Consider the following 17,330-nt stretch of genomic DNA (forward strand, 5'->3'; position numbering starts at 1 on the left):
TCCTCCGATTTTGAGATCATTTTTTATGTCACTAATCAAATCTCTATAGCTTTAAACTTCTATACAATAAAAAATTTTTTAAATTCAATGTTTTTGTTAGATTGGAAAGCCACAGAAAACTAAGTAAGATGTAGAGTTTTGGAGTTTCTTTTAAAAGATGTAGAGTTAACCATTGCTGTTTAGTCTTGGGCTGTGAATTTATTCTAAATCTTTCCTTCAGGCCAGACTTTTTTGAGGTTTTACTTGCTCCAGTTTTCAGTCCTAAAAAGAAACCAGCCCCTGTCCTCAGTTTGAGAGAGAGACTTCTGGGGACAGATGTGGGTCTCTGTTAGCCTCCTTCTATCCAGGCAGGGGTAATGTTTTTCCTGAGATACTTGATAACCTTGCTGCTAACCATCACTCCTTCTTTCACTGCCTTTTGTCTAATTAATACTTCATTTACATAGAAAGAAACTGCTTTAGTTAAACATTGCTTTTCATTAATCCAGTTATCTGCTACATTTTAGTAAGAATTTGTATCCCCCAAACTCTTTTAAAAGTTATTTGTGTCTTTAAAAGAGCTTGTCCCCTTTTCTGAGTTGTTAGAGTGCATCTACCACAGAATACAAGTTTTTCTGCAGCTACTTAGTGTTTTAATCACAATGCAAAAACAGCGTTGCTAATCTGAACAATCTACATGGATGACAACTGGCTGAAATAACTATCAATTAACAACATAATTGTACTTATATGTTGCCAACATTAAAGTAGGCAATTGTTACTTCTGTGAGGCTTTTGTGCTTTCTTTTTTCTTCTCTTCTTGGGGTGTGGATATAGGGCAGGGGCCTGGGTTGAAAAGTTTAAACTGATGACCAAGTTAATTGTTGTTTTAATCACTGGATCATCGTTCTTATAGGTCATTGCGCAGTGAAAACAGTGGTACTAGTCATAAAATTTCACTCCAGGCTTGGCGGGTGAAACTTGCTTTGGTTCTAAAATCTCTACAGCTATCAAATGCATTGCCAGGTCTATAGTCTCTTTAATCAGGGGGCTATTGTAGACAGAGCATGACATGTGCTATTTTGTTCAATGAAGACCACGGTGCTATTTTGTTCAATCAAGATCACTGTGAAGAAAACCCATCCTCTGTGTGAAAGCACAGTCCACTTTCCCTAAAGCAGCTGGAAAGAATTTAGCCAGTGCAGTCAGGGTAATGGCCCTGGTGTCTTCCTCACTATCCTATGTCAACAAGAGCACCCGGCCACCCCAGCCTCTGTGAGAGAGTGGACACCAAAGAGATGGTAAGTGAAGTGCCAGGCCCTCCTTGGGTGCTGCGTAACTCTCATTTGGCCAAAGATGGTCATCAGGGTGGAACCAGGTTCCTAGAGCTACAAGAACACCTTCAGGAAGAGCTGCTTCAAGGTAAGACCTCAACCTGTGCTTGGGTGCAAATCATTTTGTGGTGCAAAATCATGTTCACCTAGCCAAGACCTGGAGCTAGCTAAAATAGGAATTAGGACATAAAGAAACTGGTTATTGTGCATTGGGTCAATTCATCTGCACACCAACAGGTAGTACTTCTCTGTGATTACAAAAGTTGGACTCAGAACTTGCAAGAAGTCGCCACTCCGTCCTTGGTGGCATGGCAGTGGTGTGGAGAGAGAGCAGCCTTCCAGCTGGACCCCGGGGTCTGGAATAGCAGTGCTTTGAGCTCCTGTCAGTGTGGCCAGGCTCCTGTCTTGGCTCTTTAATTTATTACCTCTGAAATGATGAGAATCATTTCACTTTCTAGGATTGTTTAGGGGATTAAGTAAGTTGACACGTGTGAAGCATCAAAGGTTATGTATTGTTGGTGCTTACAAGTGGCTTGTGTTAATGTCTCAGTCGTGTCTGACTCTTTTGCAACCCTGTGGACTGTAGCCTGCTAGGCTCCTCTGTCCGTGGAATTCTCCAGGCAAGAAGACTGGAGTGGGTAGCCATTTCCTTCTCTGGTGGCTTGGTCACTAATAATTTTTAAGAAGCGCAACAAAAGCACTTTTACTGACCTGAAAGTATTTCAGTTAATGAAGTAACATTGCTCCTTTGATTTTAATGAAGAGGATTTAAATTCTTAAAATTTTTTTTTTAACTCATCAATTAGTGTTTACATTTTTAATGCACTTTTAAAATCTAGTGAGCTATTGCTGTTATTACTATGTATGATACCTTCACTGATCATCAACTTCTGAATCAAGCTTTTCTGTGCAGCTGAGTAGGTGCTATTTGTAAGTGAGCCAGTTTTGCAAATAGACTGTGACAGGTACAAGTGGCATTTAATAATAGCATAACACGTATTCTTTGTTTTCCCCTCATGTTTACATCATTCAAATGCTTATAGTATAGTCAGCGTTCCAAAGAGAGAACTATTATCCAACTTAACTGTCATTTCTTACTTGGAGAAGATATGATTCTGCTTTTTATGCCCATTGGCTTAGGGTTGAGGGGAGGCATATTTTAGGTGCCCCCAAACCAAGGTTTCCGATTACTTAACTTTTTGCATATTTTCCCTCTGTAAACACTTCCCTTAAGCCATCCCATCGTTCTTGTCACTGAGTACTTTGGTGATTCCAGACGTGGGTAGGCTTCTCCAGGTGTGTGGAGATGCACTTCACCTTGGGGCTCCGCCCTTTGAAGGTTATGTTTGTTGTACAGCAGAATGGCTGCCTCTCCCAATAGGGAATGTCTCATTGCACCCCTTTTCCACACCATCTGGCTGACCTGGACCCATTCCAGACACTACAGCTTTGTTGGCAGAATGGTCTTCCTGCTACAGAAGTTTTGTAATCTGCTAATTGACAGGGTAAGGAAAATTTATATTTGGGTTACAGCTGAAAAGTTGGATGTTTCTTTGATGGAGCTTTAAATACTGACATATGCTGCATTAGTTTTTGATTTTAGGCATCCTCATTTGTGCCTGAGCACACACTCTCCCCTGTGTTCTCTGCCTCATTAAGAATACGGCATCCTTTGGAGAAGAGCATAGTATGGATCTAGTAGGGAATTATCCTCCACTTAGTTTACTCATTAAGCAATGGTTTTATTATTATTATCTCTTTGTAGTATCAGACAGATGGCAAGGAAGGAGTTTGCTTTACTGCACAAGATGTAGTGTTGGGCATGGCAGATCTCCCTGAATGGTTAATACTTGCAGTAGTCGTTCTAATAAGCATCTCAGCTTTTGCACAGGGCCTGGCTCTATCCTCAGCTCTTCATTTAGATCCAAAGTTGTTCTCAGTCCTTTTGGCCTACACAAGGCAGAGGGCCAAAGAATCCTAGAGAAGGAAGTAACAGTAAAATTGTGTTGTTCAAGTTGACATTTGTGGTCATCCTACCCTGAAATTGTGCATTAGAACTCAATATGAGCAAGGCCCACATCGGTGAGTGTGGTCATGCGTATGGAGCCAGATCCATGTCCCAAAAGCACAGAAGCACATGCATGTGTTGGGGACACTGCATGAGTGTGGGGTGACATTGTGCCTCTGGACCCTGGGGCCCCTCTCTCTGGCAGCCCCCTGAAACTGCACTGAACAGCACCCGGCACAAAGAAAGATGAGGATGAAAGAGGATTTCTTCCCTACCTTTGAAAACTTCAAAGAAATCATTCCCAATCTGGTTCTGATGATCCATGTTTCAGGCAGAGCATGCACAAAGGTTGGAAATCTGCACACTGATCGGAAATAGTTTTTGGAAAGAAGATTTAATCCCACGAGCCAAATGATCACTACCAACAGCGATCAGGGAAAAACCAAAGTCCACAGCAAATTTTAATTTGGCAAGTGCATAAAATGTTCAAAAGAGCAGAGGTCTCATTTACATTCCTCCCTCTTATATGGGATTTTCTTCTATATTAGTAATTAAAGGGTGCAGCCTATAGAGCGCAACTATATCCCATAATAGCCATCGGGGACACACTAACAACTTCCTTGAAGTAACGCACACTAGGGTGTTTATGGTTCAGTGTCACATAGTCTCTCTTTGATCTAAATTAGGATTCATTGGCAAACTCGCAATAGGCTCCACATGTACCCCTCTCAACCTCTTTCTTTTAATCATGGAAATTAGAGATGGAAAATACCCATTAAGTCACTTAGTCCACTTCCCCGCCAGGGTGAAATTGTTGCCTGTGATACAGGGGTAGTGCTTGGTCCAGCTGAAATTTAAATGTCTCGGGGGATAGGCAGCCTTCTGATTTTACAATGTTTTCTCTTTCCCTTAAAATTCAGAGGGGAAAAAATGCAAAGCAGAGGAGGAGATTCCCCGCCCCCCTCCCCCGGCCCCTTATGGGTAGGAGGTAACGTTAGCGGGTGGGTGTATGTGCTCACAGGCACAGTGGCAGGTTTCTGGAAGCCACACCTCTTGTGATAGCCTTTTCGTTACTGGTAAGAGACCAGTTATGGGCTGGTCTGATAGCTTCCCTGATAGCTCAGTTGGTAAAGACTCTGCCTGTAATGCAGGAGACCCTGGTTCAATCCCTGGGTTGGGAAGATCCCCTAGAGGAGGGATAGGCTACCCACTCCAGTATTTTCGCCTGGATAATTCCATGGACTGTCCATGGAGTCGCAAAAAGTTGAACACAACTGAGTGACTTTCACTTTGGGGAAAAAAAGTGAAGTTGCTCAGTCATGTCCGACTCTTTGCAACCCCATGGACTGTAGCCCACCAGGCTTCTCCGTCCATGGGATTTTCCAGGCAAGAGTACTGGAGTGGGTTGCCATTTCCTTCTCCAGGGGAGCTTCCCGACCCAGGGATCGAACCTAGGTCTCCCACATTGTAGGCAGATGCTTTACCCTCTGAGGCACCAGGGAACCAGTTAAATTCAACCCTTGTCCCAGCGTGTTTTGTTTAGTCTTCAGTTCAGTGGAACTCTCCAGACTCCTAGACTTTCCCTGTAAAGTTGAGGGAGCAAGCACTCCAGGTTTGGAGTTCTCCAGGCAAAACTTTGTCTGTTTTTGGCTCGCCAGTTGATTAGTTATAAACTGCACAGGCTCTCCTGGTTAGAATGTGATGTCACCCATGAGCTGTGAGTTCATGAAGGCAACACTGCCGATCTTATTCCATTCAGTGACTGGTCAACGTATTTTTCTACTTGGAACATTTGGCATCTGAGAGATGAGAGATGTGTGAGGTTCATGAGGAACCCTCTCCCAACTCATGTTCAGCAAAAGAAGCAAGACCACCACTCAGCATCTGCCCACATCTCCTGAGCTGACAGGTCGACAGGGAAGGAATGAAACTCACTGAGCATCTCCCCAGTGGGGCCTCGACTGGAGAACACCCAGCAGTGGCTGAGATGAGACCTGCAAAGGGAAACGAGGACCCCTGACGAGATTCACATTTGAAGTTTGTTTCAAAGGCTTCTTTTTAGTTTGCTGAAAGGATCATGAGATGGCATTAATTTAGAAAAATCTGATAAGTGACCATTTCGAATTCTTATAGAGATGTGTTAGAGTGTGATTATTCATATTATAAGATTGATGTCTCTCCCACCCTCAAATCCCTGCCTCAGATTCACCACAAAGTAGCTAACATTCCTAATGCATTTGAAGGAGGGTCAGGTTTGCAAAACTTGGCGCAAAACAATATCTTAGGAAGGTGCTCATTGTGGTTTCTGTTACACAGAAAAAGTTGGTCTTTTGATATGTTTGTATCAACCGTGCATTCACAGAGACATATTTCAGGGCTTCTACAATGTACGATGTTTTCCTGGGATAATTCTTTTTTTAAAAAAATTTTTTATTGGAGTGTAGTTGCTTTACAATGTTGTGTTAGTGTCTGTGGTACAGTGAAGTGACTCAGCTGTATGTATACATATATCTCCTCTTCGTCACCACAGAGCATTGAATAGAGTCCCCTGTGCGATATAGTTGGTTCTCCTTAGTTCTCTATTTTATGCATAGCAGTGTATACGTGTCAATCCCAGTCTCTCGGTTCATCCTTCCTGCTTTTTTCCCCCTTGGTATCCATATGTTTGTTCTCCACATCTGTGTCTCTATTTCTGCTTTGCAAATAAGTTCATCTATATCATTTTTTCTAGATTCCACATATATACATCAATAAATAGTATTTGTTTTTCACTTTCTGACTTGCTTCACTCTCCTAGGATGATTCTTGTTTTGAATTACCCTGATGGCAATGGATAATGGCTCTTCAAATAGAAAAAAAAAAAAAGAAGATTGCAATCAGTTATAAGTTGATGGCCTAGAATTAGAATTCTACTGGATGCAGTTCTAGTATTGGATCCTGTGCTGTGCTAATGAAAAGCTTAAGTTTTTAAGCAGATGTGGCCGAGACTGCTATTCTCCCAAATCCGTTCTCCATGATTTTAGTGCCTCCGTTTCCCACCCTCCTGCCATCTCACCATGTTGTGGCTGAGAAGACGTGAGGGACATGGCGTGGAACCCCCTGCAGTGTAATCTTAGGGACACACACCCTTCCCTTCCTGCTTGTGCTGTCAGCCTGGAAAGTGAACCAGGCAGCTGGAGCTCCAGCTACTGTCTTCGATCTCAGGGGTGGAGACCACACTGTGCAGGCGATGGAAAGCGGCTGGGCCCCGCATGGTTTCTGTGGAGTTGCCAGACTAACCCTAGAGAACCCTCCTCTGGACTTCTTTTACACGAAAGAATAAAACCTAGTGGGTTAAAGTCACTGTTTTCTCAGGATTTCTGTCACCAAACCTAAAGCTGAGTAGGTAGATACTATCTTGTTAAAGTCAGAATATTTCCGGTTCAGTTGATAATCAATGCCAGCTCACATGTATTCCTTTGGACTTGGCCAGGACATGTTTGGAGACATGGGTATATGGAATAACCCCAAACTTACAGATCCCCAAATATATGATCAGCTAAAATAGCAATCAGGACATTGAGGAAAAGTGTTCTCATGCAGCTTCTCATATCTGTTCTCTTCATAGCACGTCGGAAGGTACACACACTCTCATTCCATAAAGGATTTAATGAGAACCCAGGCCACAGTAGTGGGTAGTGCAAATAAAAATAGAGGGAAGGTGAGGAAAAGCATGAATAGGGGGTCAGGACCAGGAAAATGTAAAACCAGACAGGTCCAGGTTGGTTCCAGAGAGATATTCTTACATGAGAACAATTGTGATTTGGGAAGAAAACATAGAATGTTTAGTTAGAGACATTTTTTAATCCAGAATGAGAGGCGTGAAGATTTAGTGCCATTTAACACGTGTTCGTCAGGTGCCTCCCTCACGGGCCCCTGACACTTCTGGAAGGTGTCTGAGGAGCAGCGGGCTGACACCCCACAGCCATGGAGCCCCCAAGTCTCCTGGTTTGCTTGGCCGCTAGCTGCAGGCTGGGGCATCTTGCAGTACACGTGTGTCCAGTTAAGTGGCTTTCTGGTTTGTATTACCCGTGTTTAAGTAGATCCTCACTAAAGGAGGAGAGTAGCTTAAAAATATTTCTGCAGAAAAACTGCCGGTTTTGCTTGTCTTGTAGTATTATCTCCAGGCAAAGAAGGTATTTGTGCTGCTTGGGCAAGCTCTTTGTCGGCCTCATTAGAAGTAAATATAATCTAGTCGGGGTGGAGAGAAGAGGCTGAAACAATTCTGAAATTATTAGAAGTCCCTTTGAAATATGGATTTATATCTTCTTTCATTAACAACAAATTTCAACCTCTGTCTATATTATGATTTAAAGTATCAGGAAATATATAATCAAATGAAAGTGTTGAAAGTGTTAGTCACTAAGTCCTGTCCAACTCTTTGCGACCCCATGGACTGTAGCCTGCCAAGCTCCTCTGTCCATGGAATTCTCCAGGCAAGAATACTGGAGTCAGTTGCCATTACCTTCTCCAGAGGATCTTTCCGACTCAGGGACGGAACTTGGGTCTCCTGAATTGCAGGTGGACTCTTTACCATCTGAGCCACCAGGGAAGCTCAGGTACATGCATATAATTTATAAGTAAAGAAATAAACATACACCTTCTAGGTAGTGGTTTCGGGATGATTCAAGCGCATTACACTTACTGTGCAGTTTATTATTACAGCAGCTCCATCTCAGATCATCAGGCATTAAATCCCAGGGAGTGGGGTCCCCTGGTGTAGACTATGGTCAGGACAGGTGCTTGCATGAGGTTAGCTCTCCATGGCTGTGCTGTGTTGGTAATTGGGATCTTTGAAGCACTGACATTGAACTTTTAGGTGAATTTTACATCCAGATTGTTCAATTTTCACCATCACCCTGTAACCATTGACAGATGGTTTAACACCTGGCTTAAAATTCAAACCAGGGTCACTGGAATTGGATGCTCCCTTTTCTAGGGTCTTATATTCTTAAGTCTGTGCAAAATGATTGCCAGAGCATTACAGAAACAATACATTGCAGTCTACATTTTTCTTTAGGAACCTCTGTGCCATAATTTGGGTAACAATTTTGAAGTAACAAACTCGTGATTTGTTTTCACTGTAATCCCCAGATTCTCTGTCCTCCCTATGGGTCTCATCCCCACCCCTCCCTTCCAGCTGGAGGATAGACGTTGCCAAAACTGTGATACCTTGCCTAGCAGACAGGAAACTTGCAATATTGAAGCAATGAGCTTCTCCTGTTGGTTATGTTTTGGGTGTGTTTCTCCAGCTCAAATGTGAAAGTTGAGATCAGTTTAGGTCACGAGTCTCTCCCCTTCTCTCCCTAACAGTGGATGCACCAAGTCATCATGAGTGATGACTTTGCCTCAGGTTCCAATCAGACCCCCAGGACAGCTTTCACGAGAAGGGACAGGAGCTGTGTCTTCTTGGATGCAGTCGGATGTGCTTATGCTCGTGGCCCAATTGAGACATCTGGGACCTCATTAAAGATGGGTTAAGGAGGATGCCCAAGGGCGTTTACAAAATTTTAATCTCTTAAACCACAAAAAATCATTATGCTGTGTGTCTGCACCGGGTTAAATCAGGACTCATCCTTTGCTGGTCCACACTCATGTGTGTACTGGTTGCTCGAATGTGGAAATCTGTGCCCATTGGTAGATGCCCCTGTCCCAAGCCCTTGTGCCATGCCCCCTGCCTCACCTTGGCTTCTCTGGACACCGTCGGAAGCCTCCCTTCACTTCCCCGTGATCCAGAATGTGACATCCAGACTAAGCCAGATGGGGAGGTTAATTCATAAAGTGTCACCATGTCACAGATCTGACCCCAGTGAGCCTCAAGCATCCTGTGTCTGCCCTTTCTGAGTCTCTTTCCTGTCCTTTGGTTTCCTTGATCCTTCAGCCACCTTTACCACTTGAGTGGTGAGTGTTTCTGCCACCCACAGATGTGACCAGAGACAAGTGCCTACCCTGCCCTGGCTTCACATTGCCCTCTGCAAAAGGGAGATAAGAAGATGACTAGGGTCCAGGGCTTGACACATGGGAACCTCTCAAGAATGTTAGCTCAGGGCTTGACACATGGGAACCTCTCAAGAATGTTAGCTCTCCTCCTCCTCCTGCCTTTTTCCTTCCTTCCCCCTCCTCTTCTTCCTCATCATCACCATTATTCTGTACCCAGGGCCCCAGTTGCTCAGTAGCTATTTACCAAGCCCAGCTAAGGAGTCAGATTCTTTTTTAATTAATTTATTTTTTAACTGAAGGATAATTGCTTTATAGAATTTTGTTGTTATCTGTCAGACATCAACATGAATTAGTTATAGGTATATATGCTCATAGTACTTAAGTGTATTCACGAAAGGGTCAAAGGGGAGGGGTGGGGAACTTCATCCCTCTTGTTCTGATCTACCCATTCCTTGCTGACTATGGAAGAACATTCGAGAAGGTGAGAGTGTGTTCCCAATTCTCCAGTGACTCCTGGAAAACGTCTTCTAGTCATTCTATTCCATAGAATGTCTCCCTGCTGGGATAAAATGAAAGCCCTATTTTATCCAGCCTCTTGTCCTCTTTTTATCTTTTCTGGAAAGTCTGATCCCAGGGGCTTTGTTCAGGGCTTCTCCAGTGGTTCTTAAACTTCTGTGCACACTACCATCATCCGAGTACCTGAAACCAATCCTGGTGCTTGGCTCCCTCCCCAGTGTTCTGACTTGATCAAAATGGGGAGCCACATGGGCAGCAGGAGCTCTCAAATCTTCCCAGGAGATCGTACCATACCGCAAAGTCTGCGAACTGTTGTCACAGCAACCTCATGCCATGTCAGACACAGGATACACAGTGAACTGTTGTCAGGTTCTTGGGTGCAGGTGGAGTGTGGATCCACAAGTGACATTTAGTTGTGATAAACTTTCATCATTCCCTGTTTGTCCCTTCCTGAAGGCAGTTGTTCTCAAACTTTAATGTGCATCAGAATCATCTGGAGAGCTTGGTCAAATCCACATCACTGGGCGCCACGCCCACAGCTTCTGAATCAGCAGGTTCGGGGGCAGGGGGGTGTCGGGCCGGCGGGAGTGGTGGAGAATTTGCATCTGTCATAAGTTCCCAAGTGACAATGATGCTGCTGGTTCAGCTACCACACTTTGAGAACCACTGCCATAAAGCAGTGTCTCCCCTCCTTCCCTGGGCACCTGTTAAGGAATAGAGATTCTTCGGTCCACATCAACCTGATGAACCTGACTGTCCAGGGAGGGGCCTGGGCTTAGTTTTGTTAACACGTATCTAATGGTTCTTATCTTTGGGGAGATATGGAAATGTGACCTCAAAACAACAGGAAGTGAAGAAGGAGACCCACAATCTTATGTTAGAAAAATAAATATTTGCGTTTGGAGTTTTGGAGTTGCTGGTGGTCTTCTGATAACTTTTTTTTTTGGCTGCACTGTATAGCATGCAGGATCTTAGTTCTCTGACCAGAGATCAAATTCGTGTGCCCTGCAGTGGAATTGCAGAGTCCTAACCACTGGACCACCAGGGAAGTCCTGATATATATATATTTAGTGTTGAAATAGATATATTTATAAAGAAACGCTGAAAGTGTTTTAGGACTTCCCCCTCTTTTCATCACAATCTCAACCTTGGATGTCAGTACTGGATCTCCTAATGAGTGGTGTGGAATGACTTAGCTAAAGCAGCAGTTCTGTAGTGGAACATGGGTCAGCATCATAGGGTTTTCCTTTATAGAACACAATTTACCTCATCTTACTTCTGAATGATTTAGGGGCTGGGGAAAGTTTTTAAACTGAAAACAAAACAGATACCTCTATTTTCTGGTTTAAAACAGTTAACTCAGGCTCTTACTGGTAAATGCTCAAAAGTTGGACGTTTCTCCCCCTTTTTCCTCCTCTAGCCAATCTGGTTTCTGGTGTAGGGGGATGCTCAGGTTCTGGTGTGTCAAGAGAGAGAGGGAATGATTGGTCCTTAATTCTGTGGATCGCCTGTCAGTGGTTTTGATGTCCCACCTCAGGCCTGCATGTGATTTTCTCCTGGGGTAAAAAAGGTCCGTCTAGTCAAGGCTATGGTTTTTCCAGTGGTCATGTATGGATGTGAGAGTTGGACTATAAAGAAAGCTGAGCGCCAAAGAATTGATGCTTTTGAACTGTGGTGTTGGAGAAGACTCTTGAGAGTCCCTTGGACTGCAAGGAGATCCAAACAGTCCATCCTAAAAGAGATCAGTCGTGAATATTCATTGGAAGGACTGATGTTGAAGCTGAAACTCCAATACTTTGGCCACCTGATGCGAAGAGCTGACTCATTTGAAAAGACTCTAAGGCTGGGAAAGATTGAAGGCGGGAGGAGAAGGGGACGACACAGGATGAGATGGTTGGATGGCATCACCGACTCAATGAACATGAGTTTGAGTAAACTCCGGGAGTTGGTGATGGACAGGGAGGCCTGGCATGCTGTGGTCATGAGGTCACAAAGAATCGGACACGACTGAGCGACTGAACTGAGCAAGTCTTTTGCTGGGTTGACAGTGGGTCCAAGATTAGGCTTTCAAGTGGATGCTCGGATTTTTTCTGCTAATGGAGAGGGGGAGTTTGTATACACAATGGTAGATGTCTACGAATTTTCTTGGGCTTTCCCTAGTGGCTCAGTGGTAAAGAATCTGCCTGCAATGCAGGAGACATGAGTTTGATCCCTGGGTCAAGAAGATCTCCTGGAGAAAGAATTGGCAACCCATTCCAGTATTCTTGGCTGGAAAATCCCATGAACAGAGGAGCCTGGTGGGCTATAGTCCACGGGGTCACAAAACAGTCGGATACAACTTGGTTACTAAACAACAACAAAAACAATGAATTTTCTTGGGCTTGGGAAGATTCAGTGTCTTGCCCTAGATCACAGAACCTGACCAGGGGCAGAACACAGGTCACGTGGTTCCTGGACCCGAATTTGGGATATTTGTGCATCCCATGTCCCCATCCTCACATCTGTGCCTGGCCACAGCTCATCCCTCATAGCCTGCTGTTTCATCCCATCTCCATAAGCTGACCTTAGCTCCTCCAGATCCATGGAACAATTTGTTTTAAGAGAAATTGACAGCATTGAGCCAAAATCTGCTGCCTTTAGATCTAAATCTGACATACACCCCAATTCCCAAAGGCTTAAATGCCAAGCTGTGTAGAAAAGCATTCCGTTCACTCACTCACTCATGCACGTTTGCATTTATGGAGTCTCTACCATGTATTGGCCTTGTGCTGGGTGCCAGGGAACAAAAACACAGCAAGGACCCAGACACAAGCACGTAAAGATGGAAGTGCAATAACCCTACAGCATTTGATTAAGATCAAAGTACTGATGCTGTAAGTGAGAGTTTGGAGGAGAATCTGCCTGTGTGCTGGGACAGTAAAGAATGCTTCATTGAAGGGCTGGGTCTTAGGGCCAGGCTCTGCGCTGAGTCAAAGCTCAAGGGGGTGGGATGAACCCAAGAGGTGTTGAGGTTAAACTGTGCAGGATGCCACACACCATGAGTGTGTCCTGGGGCTGGTAAATTCTAGTGAGTTGCCAGACATCATGGTCATTTACAAACTGGAGGAGGAGATGACATGGGGACTCTGGAAGAAAGGGATGAAGAGCCGGGAGAGGGGGTAGAATTTGATTCTGTGCCCCCAGGAAGACATTAAATTTTGAATTATTTTATCAAGAGCAGATGTTGGTGTGAGTTGTGTGCATGCTCAGTCATGTCTGACACTTTGTGACCCCACGGACTGTAGCCCACCAGGCTCTTCTGTCCAGCGGATTTTCCAGGCAAGAATGCTAGAGTGGGTTGCCATTTCTTACTCCAGGGGTTGGTGTGAGTTAAATTGATTCAAATGCAAAACTCACCCATTCTTAGGTGTAATAAACTCTCTAAGCTTTGGGAAAACTGGAGGTTTTTACAATCTATTGATTTCAGCGCTCCATTGGTGTAGTAATCTTACCTAAGAAATGTGTAATATGAAGGCTATTATTCCTCTCATAAAACTAGAGGATGAAATGTATGAGGGAAGACAACACAGGGAATATTTTTGTAGAACTAGTTGTAAATTCAAGTTATCCCACAGCTGGGTCCGTTCATTGGCCTGACTCCAAAAAGTTATAAAGGAAATGTGAGCAAAGGCAGCTTCTGCTCCTCAGAGTTCATCAAAATCCAAATCTTTTACAATTCCTTTTATGTTGGTCCTAAAATGTTACTTTACTGAAATAATCTTCCCCTGGATAGCAGAGAATGTCTCACAAACTACAGATTGATTGATCCACTTGACATTCCTGCTTCCTAAAAGCTAATGTTGGCCCCCCTTTTTTCTAAAATGCGGATCTGTTGTGTGATTTATGGGTAGGAGTGATTTAAGGCTCAATTACCCTCTTTTTAACAACTCCTGTAGTGCCTCTTACTCTGAATTGTCTAGCATTTCCCATTTGGTTCCCTGTGCTCCAAATAATTCTCCTCTCCATCTTCACGTACTGATTTCTTCCTTGACTTTAAGACTCACCTTGGAAGAAAATGAACATTTATTGATGCTTCATATATACCAGACTCTGCACTAGCCCTTGACATTGGTTATCTATGTAAAATGTTCAACAGCTCTTTGAAGAAGAGATTATTTTTGAGCCCCCACCCCAAACTCATTTTTCATTTTACAATGAAGAAAGCAAGGCTCAGAGAAACTAAGGAATTCACTCGCTGCTCCATATGGGGGGTGGTAGCGGTAAGTCTGGGTGACTTCAGGGCCCTCCATGGTTTCAACTCCTCTGAGAAAGGCCCTGAATACCCAGGTGTGGAGGAGTCACTCCTTGGGGGGGGGTTGCAGCTGGAATTGGGGAGAGGGAGCTAATCTCTTCCCCCATGATTATACTGGGGATAAGGAAGAGCTCTTGGTTCCACTCTAAGAACAGAGCCAGCCTGGGAGAAATAACGCTGACTCATCATAGGAGGGAGAGGAGAGCAGTGGGGGCTGTGAGGCCCTGGGTCCTGCCCTGTCCGACACCCAGTGGCCTCCCTGCCCCTCCCAACCTTCCAATTTTTGTTGTTCATTTGCTCACTCGTCTCCAACTCTTTGCAGCTCCATGGACTGCAGCACCCCAGGCCTCCCTGTCCATCACCAACTCCCAGAGTTTACTCAAACTCATGTCCATTGAGTCGGTGATGCCATCCAACCATCTCATCCTCTGTCATCCCTTCTCCTGCCTTCAATCTTTCCCAGCATCAGGGTCTTTTCCAATGACTTGGCTCTTCGCATCAGGTGGCCAAAGTATTAGAGCTTCAGCTTCAGCATAAGTTTGCCCTTTTTGCTCAACCTAGTTTGGGTTTCTATCTTTTTCAATCAAGTGTCCTAATTTTCCTGGTGAGCAGCACAGAGATTCCAGAACACAGGCCTTTTCCATCGGCTGTAAGACAGGAACAAAGGTGGTCCTCCTCAGGCCTTCCCTGGCTCAGTCTTACTGATACCCAGTAAGTGACGTCATCTGCTCACTCCCACCTCAAGGTCTTCTTTTTACATTTGGAGAAACAAGGAAGAAAGATAGAAGTCTGATGATAGCAACCTGCACTCCAGGCTATGACCACAGCAAGTACTGTGCTTGTTCCATGTGAGTTACCTGGGGGCACAGACCAGGCCTTTTATTTGTTTAAATTAAAAAAAAATTATTTAGCTAATTTTGGCGGTGCTGTCTTCATTGCTGTGCAGAATACACTCTAGTTATGGTGCATGGGCTTCTCATTGCAGTGACTTCTCTTGTTAAGAAGCATGAGCTCTAGGGTGCAAGGGCTTCAATAGTTGCAGCACGTGGGCTCAGTAGTTGTGGCTCTTGGGTTCTAGAGCACAGGCTCAGTAGTTGAGGTATAGGGGCTTAGTTGCTCCGAGGCATAGTTCCCGGATCAGGGGTTGAACCCGTGTCTCCTGCACTGGCAAGAGGATTCTTTACCACTGAGCCACCAGGGAAGCCCTGCTCTTTTTTATGGGAGTATCATTGCTTCCTAATGTTGTGTTAGTTTCTGCTGTACTGCCAAGTGAATCAGCCTTGTGTATACATATATCCCCACTTCCTTGGATTTCTTTCCCATTCAGGCTACTACAGAGCATTGAGTTCCCTGTGCTATACAGTAGATTCTCACTAGTTATCTATTTTATACATAGTAGTATATATATGTCAATCCCAAGCTCCCAATCCATCACACCCTCTCCTTGGTAACCATACCTTTGTTTCCTATGTTTGTGTCTCTATTACAGACCAGGACTTTTGAATTATTGTATCTGACAATGTGTATGTGCATACTTCAGTCATGTCAGACTGTTCATGACCCTATGGACCATAGCCCACCAGGCTCCTCTGTCCATCGGGTCTTCTCCAGGCAAGAATACTGGAGTGGGTTGCCATGCCCTCCTCCAGGGGATCTTCCCAACCAAGGGATCAAACCCACATCTCTTAGGTCTCCTGCATTGGCAGGTGGGTTCTTTACCACTAGCACCACCTGGGAAGCCCATATCCGATAACAGCACATCTGAATTATAAACACATTTAATAATGTGACTTTGAAACTGAATCTAAATGAAATCTTGTAAGAAAATCTGGAATTAAACTACCTTTGAGTTAACAAACAGGCAAGCAAACAAATATCCAGGCTCACGGTGTATGCACAAGGCTACATTTACTTGACAGAGAAAGAAAATACCATCATTGGAAAGGAGGAGAACAACGAGAAGGGTGCAAGGGAGAAGGAGCCAGTCCAGTGCTCTGCCCTGAACCGTTGCCTGCCTGGGCAGGGTTCTAAAGCCTGAGAAACACAGCAAACAAGTCAAGGGTTCCTCCCTGGAAGGAGCTCTTGCTCTATTTTGATTTTTTAGCAGTGGAGAAACATGCATTCAGCAAACAGGCTCAGTGTTTGGACAGTGAGACTGGAGTGACCTCAAAAGGCTGGACATTCTCGGTCACTGTCCTTGACCACCCTTGGCTCTGGGCTCCTCCTCGGTAACGTGAAGACAGTCACAGACGCTCCCTTGTAGCTCTGTACTGTGCTGTGTGTGCTGTGCTAAGTCGCTTTAGTCGTGTCCGACTCTTTGCGACCCCGTGGACTATAACCCGCCAGGCATCTCTGTCCATGGGATTCTCCAGGCAAGAATACTGGAGTGGGTTTCCAGCAGTTCTGAGGTGCAGTCATTCAGCGAGCAGGAAGGGGGAAGAAGAGCACAGGCTGTTTCCTAATGAAATCTCAGTAGATATCAGCTTAGATAATGTGTATCTTCTAGAAAAGGCAGAAGAGACTGGGTCAACATTGCTGCTTTTCTGCTCAGTGGTGGCTGATGGAGGAAATGCAGGCATGGGAGCCAGAGACAATGTGACTCCTATTATTTTCTGTGACTGATTTTTCTTTGTCATCTGCTTCTAATTAAAAAGAAAAAAAAAGTTCTCCCCATCCCCATCCCTGGCCCTTTATAAGGAGTAAAAATCAAATCTAAAAATAACAGGAGGGGGCAGGCTTAAACTGGCAGACAAGGAAACTCTGGAAAATCAGAAGTGGAGTGTGGAGGAGTTTGAGCTAGTACCATATGCTGGGAATTGCCTGCATTGGAACAGATGATACGATAAGTGAGGTCATCCCTGTGACCTCCCTAGTGAAGAGCAGCTGATTCCTTCTTTGGAAGAGGATAGAGGAATGCAGAATTACAAATGCTCCCTTATGAACTGAAGCAGAACTAGCCTCTCTCCTCCGTATACCGAGGCAAGTCTTCGTCTGCTTTGTAGAGAAGTGGGCTGTGAATTGAATTCCGTGAGGAGCGCGGAGGCCAGCGGAGGACGGGATCGTTTCCCCCAGGGAGATGGTGTCTGGGCATGAGCTACCCAGGAGGAGGGTCCTGCAAGGGACTTCTAGTTGCATAGGGATTCCCAGCAGCTGTCTTTCCAGGATGCCCATAAACATGTTTAATACAAAATGTTTGTGAAGAGCAGCAGAGGTGTGCTGAGGT

Source organism: Giraffa tippelskirchi, chromosome 3 (assembly GCF_054371585.1).
Source record: "Giraffa tippelskirchi isolate mGirTip1 chromosome 3, T2T-mGirTip1v1.2.pri, whole genome shotgun sequence".
NCBI classification, from domain to species: Eukaryota; Metazoa; Chordata; class Mammalia; order Artiodactyla; family Giraffidae; genus Giraffa; species Giraffa tippelskirchi.